This window comes from Erythrolamprus reginae, chromosome 5 (assembly GCF_031021105.1).
Source record: "Erythrolamprus reginae isolate rEryReg1 chromosome 5, rEryReg1.hap1, whole genome shotgun sequence".
Classification (NCBI taxonomy): Eukaryota; Metazoa; Chordata; class Lepidosauria; order Squamata; family Dipsadidae; genus Erythrolamprus; species Erythrolamprus reginae.
Genome location: NC_091954.1, coordinates 1,628,749 through 1,639,952, shown reverse-complemented (window position 1 = coordinate 1,639,952; position 11,204 = coordinate 1,628,749). Strand labels below are relative to the sequence as shown.

The 11,204-nt window shown below is 41.9% G+C and overlaps 1 long non-coding RNA gene across 2 annotated transcripts; it reads left to right on the top strand.

The window, feature by feature from the left end:
- The first annotated feature begins 2,634 nt into the window (after positions 1-2,634).
- LOC139167491 (uncharacterized) lies at positions 2,635-10,561 on the top strand. Of its 2 annotated transcripts, XR_011559151.1 has the most exons (4): positions 2,635-3,087; positions 3,162-3,273; positions 5,127-5,421; positions 9,565-10,561. It is a non-coding gene; the product is annotated as an uncharacterized lncRNA (long non-coding RNA). The 2 variants fall into 2 exon arrangements; XR_011559150.1 differs by having other exon boundaries at positions 2,649-3,273.
- The last annotated feature ends 643 nt before the right edge of the window (positions 10,562-11,204 follow it).

Here is an 11,204-nt window from a genome sequence, read left to right as displayed (position 1 = left end):
TGGGGGCAATAGGCTGGCTGTGTTCAAAAGTGCTATTGCTAACATGTTGTAAGCCACCCTGAGTCTAAGGAGAAGGGTGGCATTAAAAACCTGAATGAATAAATAAATAAATAAATAAATAAATGTAGACATATGGCTTATATACATAGAATTAAAGAGTATATTTTGGATGTTCAGTCATAGTAAATAAATAGGGAAATTGTCTCTCTTGGAGGCGAGGAGAGGCCAGGCACCCTAACCCAAACCCTTGACGTGAGTGACGTCAAGTTGGCCACCTTTAAGCCAGTCACATGACCCTTAAGCCACCCAGAGTCACATGATCATCAAGCCACTCCCGCCTGGTCACATGGCCAGCAAGCCACACCCACAAAATAAGCCACACCCACAGTGTGGTAGTAAACAAAATTGCAGCTCTTCATTGTCCTTAGTGTTCCCGAATAAAGTTTTTTTAAATCTCTAACCAGGGGAGAAAATAATGTGCTGGCTAAGGACACTAGTCAGATGAATACCTGGTTGTTGTGGTTGGCTCTGGCCCAGCTCCTGCCCCAAGGAATGTGGAGGTGGGTGTGGGGGAAACATCCCCATGCCGCAGGCCTGTTTTGCTCCCGATGGAATCTGCCGATGAAGCCTCCTCTGACCAAGGAAGCGTGAGTGACAGGGAAGAGGGGAGTTTGGCAGACAGCCCAGGAGGAGATCAGTCATCTGTATCATCCTTGGATTCTGAACAAGAATTAATGACACATCCACGCATGCGTAGAGTGATGCATAGGAGACAACAACTGAAGGATTATTACAAGAGAAAATGAGGCCACCTGTGGTTGGGTGGGGCTGCTGTAATTAGTGCTACTGATAAAAGTGCAGCCTGGTGTTTTAGCCTCATGGCAGTTTATCTGATTCATTGTTTCATCAAGATTGTGGTTTGTGTGCTGTTCAAGATTGTGTGTGGACTCTCTGGACTTTAGAATTGGACTCAATTTCCCAGTTATTGGGTGAGGAATTGGACTGCATTTAACCTGTGCCTTGTGTGTACCAGAAAATCCCTTTGACATTTAAAAAAGGGAGTTTTTTCTGTTTTTTCTGTTTATAAAAACTTTGGGGTTTTCCTTTTATCGTGTGGTGTGTGTCTTCCTGGACTAATTACCCTGTAATTACGGGCGGTTGAAACACACAGGCAGAACATCTGGTAGGCAGATTCTTCTCCCCATTTTGCTCCCCCAAAACTAAGGTGCATCTTATGCTCCGAAAAATACGGTATTTGTTTTTATTTATTAAATTTCTGCGGCTCTGATCTCCCCTACAAGGTGACTTTACCCTTATGAGTCATATTTATTTCTTTACGACCTTTGATCATTGTCTTCTTACTTACAAGCAATGAAGACATTACTTAAATTTCTCTGCAAAAAAATAAGCAGTGGTTGCCATTAATTGTAGGAATTTTTTTTAAAGAACTTCCTAAATACCGGTACATGTCAATCTCATAGAACAAAGAAGGCTGGTTCGAAGATATTATAGGTGGGATCATAAATAAACGGAAGTTAGAGTGGACAACCCAAACCTCACTTCCCATCCTGCATTTATTTATTTATTTTTATTTATTTATTTTGTCCAATACACAATACATATAGAAGAGAATAGACAGGAGGTAATATATATAAAGAAAGATATAAAAGCAGAAGAGAAGATATATGAAAGGGAGAAAAGATATATGATATATGAGATAAAGGAAAGACAATTGGACAGGGGACGAAAGGCATACTAGTGCACTTATCTACGCCCCTTACTGACCTCTTAGGAACCTGGAGAGGTCAATCGTGGAGAGTCTAAGGGAGAAATGTTGGGGGTTAGGGGTTGACACAATTGAGTCTGGTAGATTAGATTAGATTTATTGGATTTATATGCCGCCCCTCTCCGCAGACTCGGGGCGGCTCACAACAATGGCAAAAACAGTACATAGTGACAAATCTAATATTTACCAATCTAATTACAGTTTTAGGTTAAAAAATTCATAAAAGCAACCCCAATATATATAAAAAACAAGCACACAATCAATAAAACACAAAACAAAATGGGCAAGGGGGAGATGTCTCAATTCCCCCATGCCTGACGGCAGAGGTGGGTTTTAAGGAGCTTACAAAAGGCAAGGAGGTTGGGGGCAATCCTAATCTCAGGGGGGAGATGATTCCAGAGGGTTGGAGTCACCACAGAGAAGGCTCTTCCCCTGGGTCCTGCCAGACGACATTGTTTAGTCGACGGGACCCGAAGAAGGCCAACTCTGTGGGACCTAACCGGTCGCTGGGATTCGTGCGGCAGAAGGCGGTCCCGGAGATATTCTGGTCCGGTGCCACGAAGGGTAATGAGTTCCACGCTTCGACAACTCGATTGTTAAAGTCATATTTTTTACAATCAAGTTTGTAGCGGTTAATATTAAGTTTTTATTAATTAATATTAATATTTCTATCAGCTGTAAACCGGAGCTAAGGAAGAAATTGAAACTTATTGTAAATAATTTAACCCCCTAAATGGTGGTGGGGTTTTTATTGGTGTTGGGCACGTTTTCTTTTAAGTATTTTTTGTTTGTTAATTTAGTAAATAAACCAATTTAAATTTTTTTTTTTTAAAAAAAACCTTCTGTAGCACCTGAACACAGAATCTGGATTTTGCCTTTTTCTTCCACAACCACCTGCAAAAAAATATAAATAAATTGAGAGCAAAGGGAAAACAGGCGATGAAAAGCTCAAATGCGAAACATCAACTGGCGCACAAAAGTACTTTAACTGTAAGCACAGCTGGTTACACAAGTCCCTTTTTTCAATTGTTTGTTTTGCTTAGTGAGATACAACTCGTTCCCTCCATCTTTGTGTTTGCTGTCCTCCTGCTCTTTTTAAAAAATTCTGATTAGAATTGCAAATTCATCATTCAGACGAGGAAACAGAAGAGGGCGAACAGCCCTTTATATAATCCGAGCACGGGGTGAAGAAACCGAGACCTCTAAAAGTTGGTAGAACTTCCGAGTTTTATCAGGTTTTAGGACCTCAGGTGGCTGAGAATGACAGTTTCACACCGTCTGGAGGATCCCTGTTTCAGTAGGTGAGCCCTGCACGTCAATCTTATTTCTTGATTCATTTTGTGCAAGCCAAGCTCCAATCTTGCATTTTCTCCAGGATCTCCAGGTAGCATTTTTGAAAACCTCTGTTTGGTTCCACACAACACTTGTGCGAGGCTGGGTTGTCTGAAGTAATCAGAAAACTTCCAATGAGAACAGAGGACTTGATGGTGAGTCTTTGCTATTCCTAGATCAACCTTTTAGCAAGTGAAACAGTTGGATCCTGACATATACAGTGGTACCTCTACCTAAGAACGCCTCTACTTACGAACTTTTCTAGATAAGAACCGGGTGTTCAAGATTTTTTGGGCTCTTCTCAAGAACCATTTTCCACTTACAAATCCGAGCCTTTGATACTGTAACCAGAAAAGATTAGATTAGATTTATTGGATTTATATGCCGCCCCTCTCCACAAACTCGGGGCGGCTCACAACAATAATAAAAAACAGTACAAAATAACAAATCCAATGCCCACCAATCTAATTACAATTTAAAATTCATAAATTCATAAAACAATCCCAATGTATATAAAACAGACACACAGTCAATCAATCAAATGGCAAAACAACATGGGCAAGGGGGAGATGTTTAGTTCCCCCATGCCTGAAGGCAGAGGTGGGTCTTAAGGAGTTTACGAAAGGCAGGGAGAAGCCTCCGTGGGGCCTCTCTAGGAATCTCCTCGGAGAAAACAGAGACCGGACAGGCGGGGAGAAGCCTCCGTGGGGCCTCTCTAGGAATCTCCTCGGAGGGAAGCAGGGCCTCCACCTTCCCTATGGTTTCCCCAATTGCGTGCATTACTTGCTTTTACGCTGATTCTTGTGGGAAAAATTGCTTCTTCTTACAGACCTTTCTACTTAAGAACCTGGTCACAGAACGAATTAAGTTCGTAAGTAGAGGTACCACTGTATATCTCTCTTTTTTTGGCTTTTTACTTTTAATCTTTATTGAGTTTTTTAGTTATAAAAACAAACCACATATATACAATATATACAAAAATACATGAAATATACCGTATTTTTTGTAATATAAGATGCACTGGAGTATAAGAGGCACCTTAGTGTTTTGGTAGGAAATTAAGGGGGTGGGGGAAAACCTGCCTACCAGGGATTCATCTGGCTAGCGTCCTTAGTCTGGTCAGATTCAGTACATTATTTTATCCCCTGGTTAAGGGCTTAAAAAAAACTTTGTCCAGAGAGAGTAACAGTGAAAGAGGAACATTGTTAGCACCTGGTTAGGGCTGGAAAGAAACTTATTCAGAGCAAGTTAGAGCAATGAAAAAGAAACCTGCAAAGACTTAGGGCTTGGAAAACATTATTCGCAAAGAGTAACAATGAAAGAGCTTGCAAGCGGGTAAAAGCTGGGAACATTGTTAGCACCTGGTTAGGGCTGGAAAGAAACTTACTCAGAGCAAGTTAGAGCAATGAAAAAGAAACCTGCAAAGACTTAGGGCTTGGAAAACATTCTTCGCAAAGAGTAACAGTGAAAGAGCTTGCAAGCGGGTAAAAGCTGGGAACATTGTTAGCACCTGGTTAGGGCTGGAAAGAAACTTACTCAGAGTAAGTAGAGGAATGAAAAAAACCCTGCTTCCTCTCATTCCATAATATTCAGTTTACAGAGGAAATCGGTGTGCTGTTTTTCTCCTTATTTATTCAAAACAAGATCTGATGCAAACAAAATAATCGACGATCGACCGCATTCTGCTAAGCATTTTGCAAGGCAAAGTAGCCTCCATTATCTTTGCCCAACAGCCATGTTTGCTAAAATACCTCATTTGGTTTCAAAGGTATATTCCCTAAATCAGGGTTTGAATATAAATCAGCTGGGCTTCAAAGACCAAATGCTGATTCTATAAACCGCTTAGAAAGGGCTGCAAAGAGGCATATAAGTCTAAAATGCTATTGCTAAATTCCAACATGCGTAATGAAATTCTAAACAGGCTTATTTCTGGAAGTCTTCCTACATGTGACAAACTATCTTTGTATGACACCAATTGATTCTGTCTCTCTGTCTGTCCCTCCCACAGCTGAAAACTGTCAGAACAATGGATTTAAGATGACTTTTCCAACCCAACAAAACATTCATGATCCTGACAAATTTCTGTCTCCCGTTGAGAGTTGAGAATCAAAGGAAATATATTTGGAAATTCCACATACGTTTTTTTCTCTCTGAAGTTTTTGCTTCAATTTTTTTTAAAAAAGCCATTTGGGAGAGGACACAGGGTCTTCGACCTTTATTCACCTCTTATTTCACAAATAAGGATTACACTTCCTGAAATTATTTCAACAGTAAACCAATTGTGTTCCTGCTATCATAATCAAGTGAGTACTGTCTTTTATAAATTTAAATAAGAAAGTTAACAAGGTTAACAAAGAAATCTCTCTCTCTCTCTCATCTGTCTATCTATCTATCTATCATCTGTCAATCAATCAATCTATCTATCTATCGAGTTTGCGGAGAGGGGCGGCATATAAATTCAATATATCTAATCTAATCTATCTGTCTATCTATCTATCTATCTATCTATCGAGTTTGCGGAGAGGGGCGGCATATAAATTCAATAAATCTAATCTAATCTATCTGTCTATCTATCTATCTATCTATCTATTATCTATCATCTATCATCTATCATCTATCTATCTATCTATCTATCTATTATCTATCATCCATCTATCTATCCATCTATCTATCTATCTATCTATCTATCTATCTATCTATCTATCTACCTCTCCCCCTCTCTCTCTATCCATCCATCCATCCATCCTTCCATCCTTCCATCCATCCATCCATCCATCTCCCTCCCTCCCTCTATCCTCACCCCCCAAAACATCCATTCATTAAAAAGTTTCTTCTTCTTCCCTTTTTTCTTTCCTTCTTCTACTATGAGAAGAAAAACAAGTCACTTGGTTTGTGACATAGAGGCAGAAATAGCTCAAGTTCTTTAAAGCTTAAGAAATGGTGGAAATGACAGGTTGACTGGACATTCTTGGCTCTTTTTAAAAAAAATTCAAACTAGTTGATCCAGATTTTTCTTTTCTTTTCTTTTTCTCTTTCCTCATAGCAGGAAAACCACCAGTAGTTACACTCTCCTTTTTCAATTGCCCGGAGGACGTTTTGCAAGTGGTCTCCATTTGTCTTCCTCAGGTCATTTAAAAAAAATATATATATTTTTTTATTTTCCTCCACCTTCACAAATACTTCTGCACATGCAGGGGAGGAAAATAATAACCGAAAATCGGCAAAATCTCACGCACCCACATATTTTCTCACAAGGTTTTGCTTCCCGCTCACGTCACAAAATTCAGCTTCTGGAAAAGTCACAACGTGAAGACACCACACAATAAAGATGTGACGTAGTTGAAGATGTGGTGTGAAAAGGCAACTCTGCCTGGCTGGCAACATTCCAAATCCGCTCACGCTGGAAACGACAGGTTGCCATAGAAATATTTGCATGATACGCTCCGGGCAGTCAGGATAAACTTCTCGGGAACAATCTTGCTCAATTGATCTCCAAAGGGTTTGGGTGCCTGGCCTCTCCTCGCCTCAAAGAGGTACTGTAGTGGTTGGCTCTGGCCCAGCTCCTGCCCCAAGGACTGTGGATGTGGGGGAGACATCCACATGCTGCAGGCCTCTTTTGCCCCCAGTGGAATCTGATGATGAAGGCTCCTCTGACCAAGAAGACATGAGTGACAGGGAGGAGGAGAGTGGGGCATACAGCTCAGAAGGAGATCAATTCTCTAGCTCCTCCTTGGATTCAGAACAAGAGTTAATGATACAGCCACGCATGCGGAGAGCGATGCATAGGCAGCAACAACTGAGAGATTATTATCAAAGAAAATGAGGCCACCTGTGGTTGGGTGGGGCTGTGGTCATTAGTGAGGCTGCTATAAAGAGCAGCCTGTGGGTTTGGCCATTGTGGAGGATTATCTGGTCGTTGTGTTTCGTGACTGCTTTACTGACTTTGACCTTTTGTGTGCTGATTTTCCCCCGCTTTGAAACTAAAGCAGAGCAAAGTGTGTTTCACTTTGTGAAAGAAGAAGGACTGTGAATTGCCTCACAGCTGCAAGCTAAGTATCTCAGAACTGATAAGGGACTTGTACAAATTACCAGTTTGTTTGGAGACCAGTGCTCTTGGCTATACCAAAAGAGGGCTTGGTTTAAGTGAATTTTCATTATAAAGAACATTGTTTTGAATTTTCAAACGTGTGTGTGTCTGAAATTTGTACCTGTGAATTTTCGGGAGGAGTCTACCAGAGAGCCCAACAGAACAGGTACAATGTCCCTATTTACTATTACTGAACATTCAAAATATACCAGAATCATAGAATCATAGAGTTGGAAGGGACCTCAAGGGTCACGGGGTCCAACCCCCTGCTCAATGCAGGATACATCAAACTATCCCAGAAAGATGACTGCCCGGTCTCTGTTTGAAGACCTCCAGTGAAGGTGAGCCCACCACCTCCTGTGGCAAACTGTTCCACTGGTTTATCACTCTTACCCTTAGAAAGTTTTTTCTGATATCTCCTCTAAATTGACTCCCTTGAAGTTTCATTCCATTGTTTCTAGTCCTTCCATGTGCTAATGAGAACAAGGCTGATCTCTCTGCTCTGTGACAGCCCTTCAGATATTTGTAGACAGTTATCTGAAGGGCTGTTTAATTCTGTGTCTATATTCCATATGTGTACATTACAGGTTTGAGGTTCGACTACTGTAACCCTCTCTACATGGGGCTACCTTTGACGAGTGTTCGGAAACTTCAGAGCATATTTGGCTTCCCCAAATATGCCCATGCTACACCAACACTCTGCAGTCTGCATTGGTTGCCGATCAGTTTCCGGTCACAATTCAAAGTGTTGGTTATGACCTATAAAGCCCTTCATGGTACCGGACCAGACTATGTCATGGACCGCCTTCTGCTGCACGAATCCCAGCGACCAGTTAGGTCCCACGCAGTTGGCCTTCTCCGGGTCCCGTCAACTAAACAATGTCATTTGGCGGGACCCAGCGGAAGAGCCTTCTCTGTGGCGGCCCCGGCCCTTTGGAACCAACTCCCCCTCAGAGATTAGAATTGCCCCCACCCTCCTTGCCTTTCGTAAGCTTCTTAAAACCCACCTCTCCCATCAGGCATGGGGAACTGAGATATTCTTCCCCCCGAGACCTTTACAATTTATGCATGTCTGTATGTATGTTTGGTTTTATAATAAGGGTTTTTTTAGTTGTTTAGTATTGGATTGTTACATGCTGTTTTTTATCACTGTTGTTAGCCGCCCCGAATCTGTGGAGAGGGGCGGCATACAAATCAAATCAAATCAATCAATCAATCAATATTATACACAGGCACACAAAAAATACATTTACTATATAAAGTGTATGTATATGTACACACACACACGCGCACACAGCTCATCTGAAATTATACACATTCAACCTCATGTACTGTGATAGGAAAACATAGAAACATAGAAGTCTGACGGCAGAAAAAGACCTCATGGTCCATCTCGTCTGCCCTTATACTATTTCCTGTATTTTATCTTAGGATGGATCTATGTTTATCCCAGGCATGTTTAAATTCAGTTACTGTGGATTTATCTACCACGTCTGCTGGAAGTTTGTTCCTAGGATCTACTACTCTTTCAGTAAAATAATATTTTCTCATGTTGCTTTTGATCTTTCCCCCAACTAACTTCAGATTGTGTCCCCTTGTTCTTGTGTTCACTTTCCTATTAAAAACACTTCCCTCCTGGACCTTATTTAACCCTTTAATATATTTAAATGTTTCGATCATGTCCCCCCTTTTCCTTCTGTCCTCCAGACTATACAGATTGAGTTCATGAAGTCTTTCCTGATTCGTTTTACGCTTAAGACCTTCCACCATTTTTGTAGCCCGTCTTTGGACCCGTTCAAATTTGTCAATATCTTTTTGTGGTTGAGGTCTCCAGAACTGAACACAGTATTCCAAATGTGGTCTCACCAGCATTCTATATAGCGGGATCACAACCTCTTCCTGCTTGTTATACCTCTAGCTATGCAGCCAAGCATCCTACTTGCTTTCCCTACCGCCTGACTGCACTGTTCACCCATTTTGAGACTGTCAGAAATCACGACCCCTAAACCCAGAGCCCAGAAGAGGAAAAAAAGAAAAAAAAATCATTTTTTTTCTACCGGTTCTGTATACCTGACCAAAATTTTTCTACTGGTTCTGCGTACCTGACCGTACTCGTAGGATCCCATCACTGAGTAGTTCTAAATTGTACAACTCTAGTTGTATAAGGTATTTTAGGGCAAGCAGAAGAGTGGAGGACTCTTCTCGTGAAATATTTCTGGACTCTCGATTGTATTAATATCTGAGGTTAAATGCAGGTTCCAGTCTAATTTCCTGGCTATGAAGATTATAGAATTTGCAGCATGTTTGATTCCCCAGTCAGGTCTTTGGACTTTTTGTGAAGTTTTCCTCTTTCTTACAGACTCCGGGACCCAAAGAGAAAGGAAGCCATGGTGGACACTATCCTAGAAACGTGGACAATTGTCTTGGTGATCCTTGCTGCAGTGGTAATCATGACCATCCTGATGCTCCTCCTTCCGGCTGTGGTCTTGCTCTGGAGGATGAGGTCTCTGTCACAGATCTCTTTGGATGGAGCTGTCTAACCTCTTGTGGTTGGATCACAGCCAGCTCCTCTGATAACAGATTTTGAGCCAGAGGAGCTGAGTCCGTCCGAGCATCGGAGACCTGTGTGGCTATCAGAGGATTCAGACAGTGAGTGGGAAGGAGAGGTGGAAGCTGAAGGCTTTGTAGAGATAGAGGAGGAGGTCCCTGCAATGCCTAGGAAGCCCCCAGCTAGGGTCTTGTCTGGGTTGGATGAGGAGGAGGTGATGAATCATCCAAACCTGAATGTCTGTGCGCGAAGGATTAGGGGGAGACAGGAGCAGTTGCGCAGGCACAGGGGGAGATCTTAATCACAGCTGAGAGAAATAGGGAATTCTGCAGCATGCATAAAAGGGGAGGTTTGTGGGAGTGTCCTTTGCAGGAGTTATCGTTCGTGGTTTAACAGAGAAAGAGAAACAGATCCAGAGTTTTCTCTAAACCAACATCCATGCTTTCTTGGGGAAACCCAGCCTTTGGACAATTGTTTTAGGAAAGACTGTAGCAATTGAAAAAAAAGAGTGAGTACCCTTGCTTCAGCCCAATTCGGAGACATTATTTACAAGCCTTGGGGGGTTTTGGACATCTGTTATCGGCCTTGAAAATAACCCAAACTGTTTGGTAGTCTTGTGGCTCTCAGCCACCTTGTTAAGGAAATATATTTTTGTGTTTTGTGTTATGTATAAACCTTGGGGTTTTTTGGACATTTGTTATTGGCCTTGAAGATAACTCAGATGCTTTGGCAGCAAACAGACATTCTTTGGCCGAAATTGCGGTTCTTAGCCAACTTGTTAATGAAATATATTTTGGTCTTTCTGAAACTGCAGTGTGTTTTACTTTGACCTTAATTACTGCTCAGCTGTCACGCCAGGCAGAACATATAACCTGCCTTTTTATGCAGTGCTTGGTGATTTTAAATGCTTTGGGCTGCTTAGGAATAGCAATAGCACTTAGATTTATATACCGCTTCACAGTGCTTCACAACCCTCCCTAAGCGGTTTACAGAACCAGCCTCTTGCCCTCAACAATCGGGCTCCTCATTTTATCCCCCTTGGAAGGATGGAAGGCTGAGTCAATCTGGACCCTACTGAGATTCCATCTGCCAAACGGCTGGCAGCCAGTGATCAGCAGAAGTAGCCTGCAGTGCTGCACTCTAACCACTGCACCACCATGGCTGAATCAAGATCAGAAAGAGGAAGCGACCTCCAAATTTGTGTGATATCTCTCTCGGGACAACTCCTCTGACTCTGCCTTCCAATGGTCAGCTTGAAGAAGGATGAGTTAACTCTAATATATAACTTAACGCTAAACAAAGCTGGATTATGCTGCCATCTAATGCCCAAACATCATAAGTGTAACTGGTTTTCCAACAAATGTTTACATTTTGGAACAGTGACACACTGAGGAGTCGCCTGATGGTGGCGCTAATGGTATGTTCCCGGTGGTGGGCGAGCGCAGTCGTCT